The sequence below is a fragment of the Nelumbo nucifera genome, chromosome 5 (assembly GCF_055504915.1).
Source record: "Nelumbo nucifera cultivar China Antique chromosome 5, China Antique-T2T, whole genome shotgun sequence".
NCBI classification, from domain to species: domain Eukaryota; kingdom Viridiplantae; phylum Streptophyta; class Magnoliopsida; order Proteales; family Nelumbonaceae; genus Nelumbo; species Nelumbo nucifera.
In genome coordinates, this window is record NC_142653.1 from 38,340,026 (window position 1) to 38,354,156 (window position 14,131).

A 14,131-nucleotide genomic window follows, 5' to 3' on the forward strand; every position below is an offset into this window, starting at 1 on the left:
TAGGACTACTACCTCCACGTGAGAGGGCCCCCCACTGTCCTGGTCCCAACATGCCTTATATAAGTGATTTTTGGGTCAAAAGTTTGGACTTAGGTATGTGGTGGGGCCAACAAACAGTTCTTTCTGTTCAGATTCTTCAGAAGAGATGGCAATGGTATTATGGATCCACATGTGCCCTTGGGAACCTCTGAGAGTCCTGGTCCCAGATTCTTAATTCCTCAATTAAATATCCAAACAGGAAAAGAGAAAGGCAAGAGTACAACGTTTGTCTGTGAATGGACGATTCCTTCTAGAGTTGAGATAAGGTCAGACCAAGATGGGAACCTACCCGACCGACAATTCGGGTCCCACAAGATCTTCTTTACGGAAACCAAAATAGTTCTGATCTGGATACAGCGACAGAAGAAGAATCTTCCAGTAAGAGTAGATGGAAAACGAAGCTCTCATCTCATATCATATGGAGCTTTCTATGCTTCTTGTTCCGTTATCTGCTTCACTTGCATTCAACTTCTGAATCAAACAACGTGGTTACAGAAAGAAGGAAAAGGAAAATGCATGGAAGGTTTCATTTTAACGATGTTGACAAACTATATTAAAACTCCCCCTGTTAAAGCCAAGGGGCTGAAAGGTTGGTTTCATGGTGGAATGGTGAAAAACCCATCTGATCCTTGGAATGAAGCAATTCCCTTGTTCATTATTTCTGAAGTTATTTGCTGTCTTCTTTCACTCTTTGCTGAGTATGATTTACATCTAGCTAATTAGACAACTTGTAAGGGTACTATATTGTTAAAAAAGAGATTAATTAAACATGAAAATTTTCTTGGGGGAATCTGATCAAGTTGGAATATAATCAAATCTCTCTCTCTCTCTCTCTCTCTCTCTCTCTCTTAACTCAAAACCAAATCCCAATTTTCTACAAATGGAAGCTTCCACTTATATCAGAGTTTCCTTTATTTTAAAGATAATAAAGCAAATATAGATTAAATCCGGATCTGATAAGATCTGAATCCGATTCATGACCACTAGAGATCCAAATTGGATATTGGATCAGGTTCCAAGTAACTAACTTTTAATAATCGGAGCCAATTCATATGTGGCTGCAGAATCAGATCCGAGTCCAACCTAATTATAGTAGATAGCCATGTTAAATAACTCGAAATAGAACAAAGGTGTAATTTTCAATCAACCAGTTACTTTCTGTACTGGTCACCAGTTGAGTGGTCAACAAAAGTCTCTTTTTAACCATTTTATTTTGCTTAAGATTCTTGTCTTGCATTGGTTGTGGTTAACATAATTTAGTATCCATATACATACATGCATTCTGTGTATGATAAAGTTATATTTACACATACAGCTAGCCCACATAATCAGCCGATCCATCTAAGTAGTAAATTAAAATTAAAAGAGACACTATCTTCTTTGAGGTGGAGCTAATACAAACTTCATACTTGAATTTGGATATCAATGTTGGGACATGCATGTTTTTTCTGTTTGTTTTCCTAATAAGCAAATTTCACTCAAGGATCAGAGTCGAGCAGGATTCAAAAGTCCTAGCTCGTGGATGATATCAAAAGCCTCAAACAGAGTGTGGACCTTTTAAGTAAATGGTTAGTTACGTTATTCAGAAGAAACGGATACATGATCATGACCACCCAACATAACAAACAAAACGAAGTTCCTAAAATAATGAAGGGAGAGCTTCAAATTAGCGCTGATGACTAAAGCTGCTAAATATTTAGAGACGCTTAGTAGTACAAGAAAAAACCAATCACTAGTTTATTTCCACGACAAAGGGAGGCATCATTACAAAGAGACTGTTACATAATTCATACACTCTACGTAGTAGTGGTGGTGGTGGTGGTGGTGGTAGTATCAGCAGTGGTGGTGGTGGTGGTGGTAGGATTGATGGGATGGGTACAAGCAGGGATGAGAGTTTTGGCAAATACGGAAACGGCCTTCATTTTCACAATATTTCCTCTCTTGGGTGGCACCCTAGCGCCCATTTTTGCTCGGGCTTCAGCATTGCGGCTGCTGGATGCAGTCTGAGATGAGTCGCCACTACCCCCCATTCGTCCTTCTACCTCTCTCACTACTTGATCACTGGCTCTCGGGGTGTTGTTAGCTTAGGAGATGATGTAGAGAGTTGAGAGTGTGGATATATATATATATATATAGGAATAGGAGAAGTCAAATAACTTATATAATTGAAGAAGAGTAATCAAAATCATCAATAGAAGACAGAGAAGCTTGAGGGAGAAGCATTAGCTAGCGCATCCAACTCGGCCTCATCAATAGATAATTCATCGGGTGTCGGAACTTTCTCCTCTGAGCTTAGACTTTGAATTAGTTACAGTTGGACTGCACAAAAATTAATTACAAACCCTTCATTCACAACCCACAGTTACCTGATATTGAATCTAAAATATCCCTCTTTCTTAACTCTATTTGCAATTACTATAGTAACCAGTATTAGCTATAATGATAAGAAATTAATTGTGCTTAATTTTTGTCTCATTTTACATTCTTCTGCTGATAAAAAGAAGAATTTATTAAAAGTTAAAATTGGTAAAGATGTAGCGCTTTCAAAACCATTGGCTTTTGACTAGGACCAAGTGTGATTATTAACATGCCACTAAACTAGGATTAAAGTTATAAAAACTCCAAAAGTAATTCGGTCATGTCTGTTACCTCCCCTCTCTCTGTCTCTAGAAAATATGTGAAAGAAAGAAAAGCACTCCATTTAGGATCCAACTGTGGATCGCATAAATTGGATTGACTGGAAGTGGACTATATAATGCCCAGCCAATAATAATAAATGGAGAATTAAACCATGGAAAAGGGATCATGATTTAACTAGTAGAAGGGGAAGCAGCGTTATCAGGAGATCGAGAGCTCTTGTGCAAATGGCATACATAGTTGTATAAATCAATGGATTAAAGTTTCTTCAATTATTTGGACGTAGTAAGCAGTATAGAACTCGCATATAGACACACATAGATTCTTTCAAACAAAATTTAAAGAATTCCATTTTTCCCCGCTTTGTTTCTGCTTTGACTAGCTCGGTTCTCCTGGGATAAAAGTAAAGATTCCCCCCCCCCCCTGTTTTGACTTTTGACTTTTGACTATAAACACGTCTGTATATGTTTGTCTTTGTGTTGTTAAGTTGTTAATGACTGAGATTAGACAATTACATGGAAATAAAATATAATCTGGGAAACAAAGACAAGCCAGCCCATCAACACTAGTCAATGACTGTTCTCAATAAATTAGAAGGCAATCACACGTGTGTTTGGGATCAGCTACCCATGTGGCTGGAATCTATAAGCATTATAATTGGGCTTTTATTTTAGTTTATTTTATTTGGGATACAAATTAAAATTAGGTAGGTTTATGACTCTGATTAAACAATGCAATTTACTTAGATGAAATTAATTCTGTTTTACCTGGACACGAACTAGCTTCTTAATTAGATGCATAGGAAAAACAGGGAAAACAATGTGTTTAGGAAAAACAATACGCTTCTTCAATCTTGATGAATTCGAAATTTAGGGTAAATTGGTTCAATCCAATCTGTTCCATTGACATCATGAACTACCAATTTGAACAGATTGGACGATTCAGATATTGATGAAGTGGATTAATCCAAAATGGTTTAAAGTATTCATTGGATTGGATTGGATCAAATTGGACCAAATCTGGTCCTATTGACCCCTCTCCTTTTTAAGCTATTCATCCATTCTGTTTAAGAAGAGGTTACTGATTCATTTCCTTCATTACTTTTGCGGAAGCCATCAAATAATGGTTCTAACTTAAAAATTTAACCTGTTAGATGAGATCCATGAATAGGTTTTTATTCTTTCACATATCCATCAGTTGGGATCTTCTGTTAATCAAATGCATTCCAATCCCTACCAATTTGATCTAACATTATATATCTCATCATAAGATCGGGATTCACTATGTACGAAATGGGCGATGTAAGATCATGTTGGTAGGTTGTTAGAATGTATTTTGTTGGCATGGCAGGCGATCCGGACTCCATATCCAGCTTAACACATTTTCCATATTTAAGGAATGAAGACTGGTCAATACAGGAGCTGAGCACATTTTGTGCATTACAAGGGACTTCAATCCAGAATTCAGATTCCTTCCATCGTTAAGGTTTCCTGATAAACAACGTACCCCCGTGATTTGCAGTCTCTTTTCCGATTTGGTATTATTGTCAAAAGTTGGCAACACCCCCACGTGTGAGGGGCCCCCTACATTTCAATATGCATGAATTGTGAGTGGGACCACCAAACAAAGTGAAAAAAAAGGAGGAGATCAGTCAGACAAGCATAACCGACCATTTGTTCATTCCGGTCGTGGGACGGACCCAAGGAGCCTCTTTTTTCTCGCTGGGGATCACGTGCGGGTACAACACACTGGGTGGACTTTAAGTTGTTTTGATACCTACCGCACAACAAACCTAACTCATCGTCATCGCTCATATCATCATGATTACGTCTCAGGTTCTGAGCCATGACTTTTCGATCTACATATTTTATGTTTGGGGTTTTTACTTTCAGTCCATCCTTAGAGATCTTAGCGCAGTGCACGATGTGGAGCTTTGCGAGGCACCACATTCGATTTTAGTTAGGATTCTTGAAGGAAAAGATGGAAAATGATCTATACACCATTAAAAAACTTTCATGCACCACAGCATGAGTAACATCATTTTGCTGATGAGCGATGAACAAATTTCACCGGAGACGATGGAAGGTGAGAAAGTATTATTTTTTAAAAAAATTATTCTGAATCGGAATCATTTTGGTCATTAGTTTTTAGGTCGACGGTTTGATCATCTAGTTTAAATGGATAGTTTATTCTGATAAAAGAAATTAATTAAAATCTAAAAACAGTTAAAAACCGTCAATAAAACAACGGTTTGATCACCTGGGTCAATAATTCATTAATTGATTTAATGATTTTTGTCAAGATAAAATGGAACCGATTGCCAAGATTATTCCTAGGCCGAATGATCCGATTGTCTGAATCAACAGCAATTCAAAAACCATGTGAGAAAGTATACCCCTGTAATAGGTTAAGATTGTTTGAAGCCGCCAGGGTGGGTGTATACTGTACACCAATGCAAATCTCTTGCAAGAAGACCATGTAGGAAGGCTATTAGCTCTGTTGAATCTGAGCAAGAAGAGTGATAGGGCAAAGCTCGGGCAAGAGATTCAGCGGTTGCTGCATTTGTTTTGGCTGCATCTACATTTATCTTCGGTAAACTACAATGAGGTTTACTCCACATTTCATTTGGCAGATTTGGGGCAGAGAGGGTTTGTGGCACATCTTGATAGCCAATTGATGACAATAGAAAATCCATATTCTCGGATGAGTGTGCCTCTGGATAAAAAGGCCGTCCATCAAATATACAGGAATTCCTAATCTCAGAAGATTTGCACATCTGAAAAGAAAACCATTTTCTAGATTCCCGGCTTCCACAAAATATTTTTGTGGCTTGATTAATATACAAATATATTTAAAAAAAACATTTTTATATAAAATGCATTTTTATATTTTATGTATAATAAAAATACATTCATTTTGTATCTTTCAGATCGAATTCGAGTTCATCGAATATTTAATTAAATCAAGTCTAAACCTAGTAATATTTTAGTCAAGCAAAGGCAAGACATGTCAAAATTTGGCTCGGGTTGGCTCAATTGCATCCTTAACTTCAATAGGGCTATCAATGGGTTGGGCCTATTCGACGGACCCACATAGGTTGAACCAATTATAACAGTTATGATTCTATGGTTTTGTCCTGATTAATAACTGGGTAGATTGTGGTTCTGGTTCTTACCTATCCTGAACAGATAGAACTGAAACAGATTGTTATATATATAAACTTGATAGATAACACTACTTATAAATGTTTAATTTATTAACATATAATTAATTTAGTTTTCAGTTTTAATCAGATTATATATTTAAATAAACATATAATTAATTTAGTCTTATAATTTTGTCTTTAACCGGAACCAATTTCACATCGGCCCCATTTATTGAATTATTGATGTGGAGTAGGGCATCATCAGCCAAATGAACTTAGAGAAAAGGTTTGGATGCGAAATCGAGTCCTGGCTGGGGTGGGTGGGTCATACTGGCCAATTTACGCATTCGTGTTAGATTAGAGGAATGGTGGGATCCCCAACGTACTCGAGATCTGCACAGCAAAATGGTTTCAGAACAATGAAATATGTTTGGCAGCTGGACTGCTCTGCCTTTTTATCGCACTTTTGGTAGAAATAGATCCGGACTTCAAGTTCGGGCTGAGTCGCTCGTGTTGAATAGTAGTTATTTGATGGATAAATCATGATCAGCCCAACCAACTAATTAAATATGTGCTATTAGGTTTGGTGATCCATTAACAATCTAAATCTACAACCAACCAACCTAATCATAAGGCTCAGATTGAAAAGAGTATAAATGCAAATATGTACAGGATAAATTTATACAAAATAGTATAAAATATAAGGTTGTAGATTGGATGGAAAATTGCTAATCCAACTTGTAGCAGAGACTTGGGGGTCGAGATCCCCCTTAATCCAGTTGGGGGTGTAGTAGGGTTTTGGAGTAAGGTTGCCCCTTACTGTGTAGCCCATTACAAAAAATAACAAAAACAAAAATAAAAATTTAATCCTCCAACTGTCAAAAGAGGAAAATAAAAGGGGATTTTATGATTCAGTCCACCCCTAGGTGGAGCTAAGATTTTCTAGGGGTGGATTGAATGGATTGATGTCAAATTTACGGACAGGATGTGATTTATAGTGGGGGAGAGACTATTAATAGATTAGAAGGGGGCTGCAAAAAAAAATTTCTGAAGGGGATTGCAGTCCAAAAATCCCAAAATAAAATCTTTCCTTTTACGAAGAAAATAAAAAATAAAAATAAAAACGCTTGTAGTCTCAACTAGAAGTCCAGAGCTATTGTGCCTGGAGAATGAGATAGAAAGGAAGCATGTCAAAGATGAGCGGGTGTGGGCTTTGCAGTTTAATTTCCACTTTAGGGCTGAGTCCATGTAAGAAATTTTATATGGCATATTATTAATGAACCCAGATTTTTTAATCACTTTTCTACCCACTCTCTACGAGCTGTGAATTATAACCATACATTTATCAATTAATAATAGAGATGTCTAATTCACATATCTATGAATTATTCATAATAGAGATGTGGGTAGAAAAATTGAATAGAAAATCTCGTTTGTAGTATTGTGGTTGATAAGAGCACTCCAATAAATTAAAACTTCTAAATTGTTTTCTTTAATTTCCTTTTCTTTTCTTAGGCAATATAGAAGATATCTGTTATTTTCTCTTGTGACTAAATTATCTTTTGTGTTCAATTATAATGTCTAATTCACATATCTATGAATTCATAATAGAGATGTGGGTAGAAAAAGTAAATACGAAATCCCGTTTGTAGTATTGTGGTTGATAAGAGCACTCCAATAAATTAAAACTTCTAAATTGTTTTCTTTAATTTCCTTTTCTTGTCTTAGGCAATATAGAAGATATTTGTTATTTTCTCTTGTGACTAAATTATCTTTTGAGTTCAACTATAATGTCAAAAAGGCATAACCAATCAACCTGCACCATAAAAAAAAGTGGTAACTTAGGTGACTTTTTATCAAAATTTAGGAGGGTTTGATGAATTTACATCTGCTGTGTATTGGAACATCTCCCCAAGTTGTCATTGGGAGATGTTCCCAATACATGGTTGGAATGTTTCGTGGGGCATAGATGTGAATCCGGTTTTGATTGGTCAAACCCCTTCTAGTATCATGATTTTCTAGCTAGGGGTGAGCATTCGGTTTATTCGGTTAAAAACCAAATTGAATAAACCGAAATTTTAAAAACAAAACTACAAATATTAAAACCGAATCGAAACTGAATTATAGAAAAACCAAAATTTTTTATTTGGTTTTTGATTATTTTTGGTTAAAACCAAATTTAATAATATATACTTTATTATATACATTATAACATATAATATATATTATATATTATATTACAAAATATATATATCATGAAATCAAATTTTATTATATTATATATTAATGTATAAATATATAAATATATTATATATTACATATAATAATAGAAAGTTTTGTTAATTCAGTTAATCGAATTTCTAATTCTAAAACATAAACCAAAAATCGAATTAACTGAACCGATTTAACCAAAAAGACCAAACCGAAAAATCAAATCAAAAATTTTTATTCGATTTTTTGGTTTTAAGCAAATAGTGCACACCCCTATTATAGTAATATAATCTCTCTCCCATCCAAGTCTCCACTACAATTAACTAGAGACCTCATTAATTGAGTCACCATCAATTCGTTTGAAGCCATAAACGAGTTGGGATATACTGTGCACACAGTTGTGTATGGCGTATTTACTCGTCATTGGTTACCTAGACTATTACATAGGGTTGTATTGAAAGCACATTCAGAGTCATCAAAAGCCAATTACCAATTAGATTTTGGAAAAGTACGAGCAGGCCCAATGCAGATTTTTGAATTCTACTGCAGACCTATAAACATTCAAAATATCAAAAACCCCCATTCTATACACCAATGCCCGCCTGTGAATTGGCATCAATTCCGAGCTGGCACCCACCCCAACTGTACTTTGGGCCTAAAAATTCTGACCATGGGCTGAACCATCATTCTCCCATTAGATTTTTATAGTAACTAACAAATTGACTTTGAAAGAGAGGCATTGCACAAGCAATCCGTTTCTTGGAAAATCGAGAACATGAACAACCGGTTCTATTAAAAAAAATCAGAATTAGGTTGATTAGGTATGTGTTTGAAACTGTGGGTGTTTATTGACTAAACATTTTGTATTTGATTTATTTGAAAAACTGAGAAAACAATAATGAACCCGTTTATTGACACTTAGGCGCCATTAGGCACCACATCAACAAAACAGTGAATAAATGCTTACCCATTGGGGGAAGTGCTAAAATGAAACTCCCCCCAACGATAGGCACGCACATAAATCGAAGTCTATTTTTGCAAGTCCCTATGCGTATAGATTCGCATAATGGAGGAAATGCTGAAGTGGTGCCTATGTGGCAGCGTTTATTCAATAAATGCTCTCAGTTCCAAATACACGCTAAGTGTTTAAAGTGATTTAACTTATTATTATATTATATTTATAATGATAATTGTATGACATCTCAAAAGAAGTCAGCATTTTCAAATTTCAATTCAAGATCACCAAGGCCATTCAAGAAACTTCAATTCAAGATCACCAAATCTCTCACGAAACGCCTCGGTCCCAAGCACCCTCATAGCTAGGGGATGGATTAGTTTTTCCACAGCCTAAAAGTTAAAAAGAACCGTCAACCCCACGTGTTTTAATTTGTTATTATTCATTTATGATGAAAAAGTTGATCCAAGAGAGATATAATCATGGTTGGACCAAGCAGTTGGATTGGAAAAACTGGGAATTGATCACGTGATTGATTTTGTTTTACTTCAGAATTGTTATTTCGCCAAAAATCATTGATTTGGTCAATAAATCGCTGACCCAGGCGGTCGAACCGTTCAAACCGTTTAATGATTTTGGCCAATTTTATTTTTATTTTATTTTTTTTGTTAGAATGGGCCATCCGTTCTGTTCAAACAGTCAAACCATTTGACTCGGGAACTGAACCCCGACCGGTTCATTGTCCGATTTGATTTAAAAAACCTTGGATATAATGAAGAATTTAAACAAGAATGATCATTTCATAATAAAGGAATTTCAGATTAAAACCACTTGTTAATTGATCAACGCTCAATTACTGGATTGGGACCTACAAAATGGAAATATTCAGGGATTGTATGGATTTCACATGTACGAATTTTGAGTAAAAAAATTGCTAAAATTAGAAAGAATAAAAGGGCATCAATGGACCCCGTTTCTGTTGGATCCGCCTCCAATTAAAATCAATTTGAACAGTTGGATGGAACAATAAGATACTAAATTGAACTGGTTGATACTTGGATTAGATCTGGTCCATCTGTAATTGATTTATACTGGATTGTGCTGTACTCGATCTAAATTAAAATTAATTTAAACAGATTGAACAATATATAGACATTAAAATGGACCAGTCCAGAACAGGCCAAAGTATTCATGGGATTGGATTGGACCTGATCCATATGTAATGATTGGACTTGATCCATATGTAATGGACTCAATATGGACCAGGTTGGGTTGAACCAATATCTGATCCATTAATAGTCCTATTGGTGCACGTCCTTCATTGGCTTATTATTTGCCCTCTAGTCATTTATTCATTTTGTGCCTTTGGTTCCAAGAATTTCTTTTCCTTTTTCTTTTATTCTAAAGATGAGGTTAATACTTCTATTGTCGTCTCTAGCCATTAGTACTAATCACCATCAGCATCTTCACAAAACGATCGATTTTAATTGGAAAAAAGAATTTTTGATAGTTTGTGGAAATGAGTTTTTTTTTTTTTTTGTGTGTGTGTAAAGAGAAAGTCCAATTACCTATAACAGCAGATAACTATAAGGAAAAGTACACCCACTAAGCTAAAGACAGACCACGACAGAAAACATACAAAAAAAATGAAAAATAACATTAACAAAGAGCAGGGTTTTTGCACAAGACTTGTGAGAGATAAAGGGGAACACAATCCAGAGACTTGAAAACAAAAAATCCAGCCCTCTTTTGCAGTAGTATGGGCAGCTTCATTTCCACCTCTTGGCACCTAGCAAACCCGAAAGATTTTCTAGAGAACAAAGATTTAGGCCCCCATTTGTTTTGGGGATTTTAAAGGGGAAAAATCGGTTAATGGGATTGTGGTTCTCATTGACCAACTTACCTATGTTCTTATTTCAGAAATATGTAGAACCCAAGAAAAACTGATAAGTTTTTTCAATAATGAGATTAACTAACAGTATGAAACTATTAAAAGAAAAAAAAAAAAAAAAAGAAACCACTGAAATTTTTACCTTTTCATACAAAGCTATAAGGTTTGACTCATCAAAAGGCAAGTAACCAGCCATAATAAGAAAAAGAATGACACCACATAACCATATATCGGCTGTTGTACCATCATAACATACATTTATCCATAAGCACCTGTAACAAGTATCAAACAAAAGGAATCCAATGGGTACACAAATTCAGCATTGCAACGGATCATTTTAACCACCATACAAGACATATATAAGTACCTCAAGAGAAACATACTTTGGGGTTTTGCAGGCGGTGTGTAGCAGCCCATCTTCCTATATAATACTTGGAAATTACCTATAGCATAGAAAAGTCTTCCTAATTAATGGTAAGCTGGGTTGCATGAAAGCCTATTAGAAGTTATTAGGCTATCTATGAATAATTCATCCAAGTATTTAACTATCTAGTAGATCATCAATGTGTTCTTAACTCGGCAATTCAAGAGTTAGAGTGAACTACAAGAACAATGTTGACCTTCTTGTATAACAGATTTTTCATGAAAAACATTTTGATGTTTTGAATCTATCTTCTTTAGGCCTTGCATTGGTGCCAATAACAGAAACCCAAGTGGATTAAAGGCTTCCATCTCTCACTAAATCTTTGCCTCCAGTTGAAGGATGCACAGTTGCACACCATGTCTCTTCTATCCAACATTCTAACTTGTACTGCATTCTTTCTTATAGGATATCAGAGTCCATACCCATACAAGGTGAAATCAAGGGACAAATTCAGTTGAGTTTTCGAGCTTGGGAAACAAAAGAAATAGAGGACAGGTAGAAGGCATGAGAGGGAAAGCAAAAATTGTGATGGATCTGTTAGTGCATGTGTTTGTTTAGAATTCAACACTTGAACATGGGCTATGGATATTTATGCATATCTTGATGGTTTCTTTCTATTCATTTTTGGAGCATCTTCTGCTGAAACCTAAAAGTGTCCACAGGTAAAAATACCCGGTACGTGCGCAAGAAAAAATTTAACAGAAGAACCAGGCAACTAAGAAAACAATGTACACAGAATATTAAAATGCTAGTTTGTCTAAAAATCAGAAATATATTATATACAAAACAACATTAATTACCCAGTAGGACTAATTAGGGTTGTAATTGGGTCAAATTAATCTTAATTAAAGGACTAGGATGAAAAAAACAAAAGCTGAAACTCAAATACACAAGGCCCTACTTCTTCATCATTGTTTTATAATTCCTGAAGATTAAAAAAAATAACACAAAAGAAAACATCTCTAATCATAAATATTTCACTTCACTTTATTGGAAGATCAGAAAACGAGATGAGGGGAATTGTATAGGGGAGAGAATTATATTGGGACATGGTGCATGCTCCTAGTGTATAGTCTTTGGGTTGTATTATGGGTTTGTTCTCTTAGCACCAATAGTATTTGGGGACTGCTTTATTTTTCCAGTCAGAGGTATTGGTTTCTCTTCTGTCTTTCCATCCTCTTATGCCGTCAATTCCAGAAATGCCTGGAAAATCATTGAATGCAAGCTCACAGTGTAATTCTTCCTAAATACCCAACAATTGAGGTTTATGTTATGGGTTCACAATCATAAATAAAATCAGAAAATTCAATTCAATTGTGGACAAGTTAAGAGCAGTGATGACATTTGGGATTTTGCTGGTTATCAACAAACTCAGTTCAATTATGGAGAGATAGTTGGCAGCCTCCTCATATGACAACATTGTTTAGAGCAATAACAATTCCCTTGAAAAGTGCAATATTAACTCTGAAGGATTTAGTTCTGTGCTCTTGACTCCATAATTTAGTTAGAAAGGACTAATTGAAAACATGTTACAAAGAATTAGCATGAACAATCAATTTATCATCAACATTCTACAATAATAATAAATATGAGAGACAAATTTTATGAGGCCTTAAGGCTAGAAAGATATACATACTTGGACTGGGGATGCTTTATTTAACATTTTAGCCATGTTAAGACCTAAATAAAAATGGCATAATGAAGCTTTTAAGAGTGGAACAAACCAGAGAATTCAGATCTCCTACCCACAATAATTCTACCCACTTGACACTACAGCTGTACAATAGGAACATCTCCCCATGAATGGCAGCATGCAAATATGGGAGATGTTCTCAATGTACAATTGTAGTGAGGCATGGGTAGGAGATCCCAACTCCAACTAGAAACCTACATCTGAACACACAAGAGAGCTTCAATTAGGTGCAACATATTTAATCACTAAAAGATATAACATGTAGATGGATGATGCCTCTACAAAAATTATTTTTTAACCCATAAAATTTATATCCTCTATCAATACCAACAACATTTAACATTCTTTTATTAGTAGCAATCACTAACATCACCTGATTAGAGTAGCAATATATCATAATCAATCATGGCAGGAGATTTCCTCTTGTTCTTAGACCTTTCAGTTTTAATTCCAAGTTGGTTTTTTTATTTCTTGAAATTGGAATCAATTTCCATGTGCCTGTAGATATTTATATATCTCCTTAGAAATATATTTGAATAATTCCTAAAATCATAACAGGCTATTTTAAGACATAAGCGTATATAGATAAATGGGCTAAGAAAGTCAACCATACCTCCATAAAGCCATTCATCAAATTGGCCTATAGGCACTTCTTCTCAGTGTTTGAACCATATTAGTCTCATCATATTTCGTATCTAATCCCTGTTCCCTTGGCCAGTAAGTATGCTCAATAATCAATTTTCTCCATTCTCTTGTAACCTTACTTCCATTAGTTTGTTTTATCTTGTTCACTTTGATGACAAGAAAGAGAGCATGAACATATTGAAAGTTTGAGTGCCATTACAGTCTTTGGTCCTTTTATTCACCCTCAATTGCAGCAAGACACGGTAACCCACCATCGATCCCCAACTTAACTCGTTCAACTCGTCTTCCCCACCACCGCTCTCTGTTTCTTTGCATATCAAAGCTCCTGTCATGGCTCTTGACATAAAACCCACCAATGCAAAAAAAAAAAGTGAAAATTGCAGAGATGAGGTTGCCAAAAACTATTGACATTGCGGACCTACAAATTTCCCTAATCTTTTATTCTTTGTTCGGCCACATAAGAGGTTGGTTGGAATCGATGAGACTCTTGT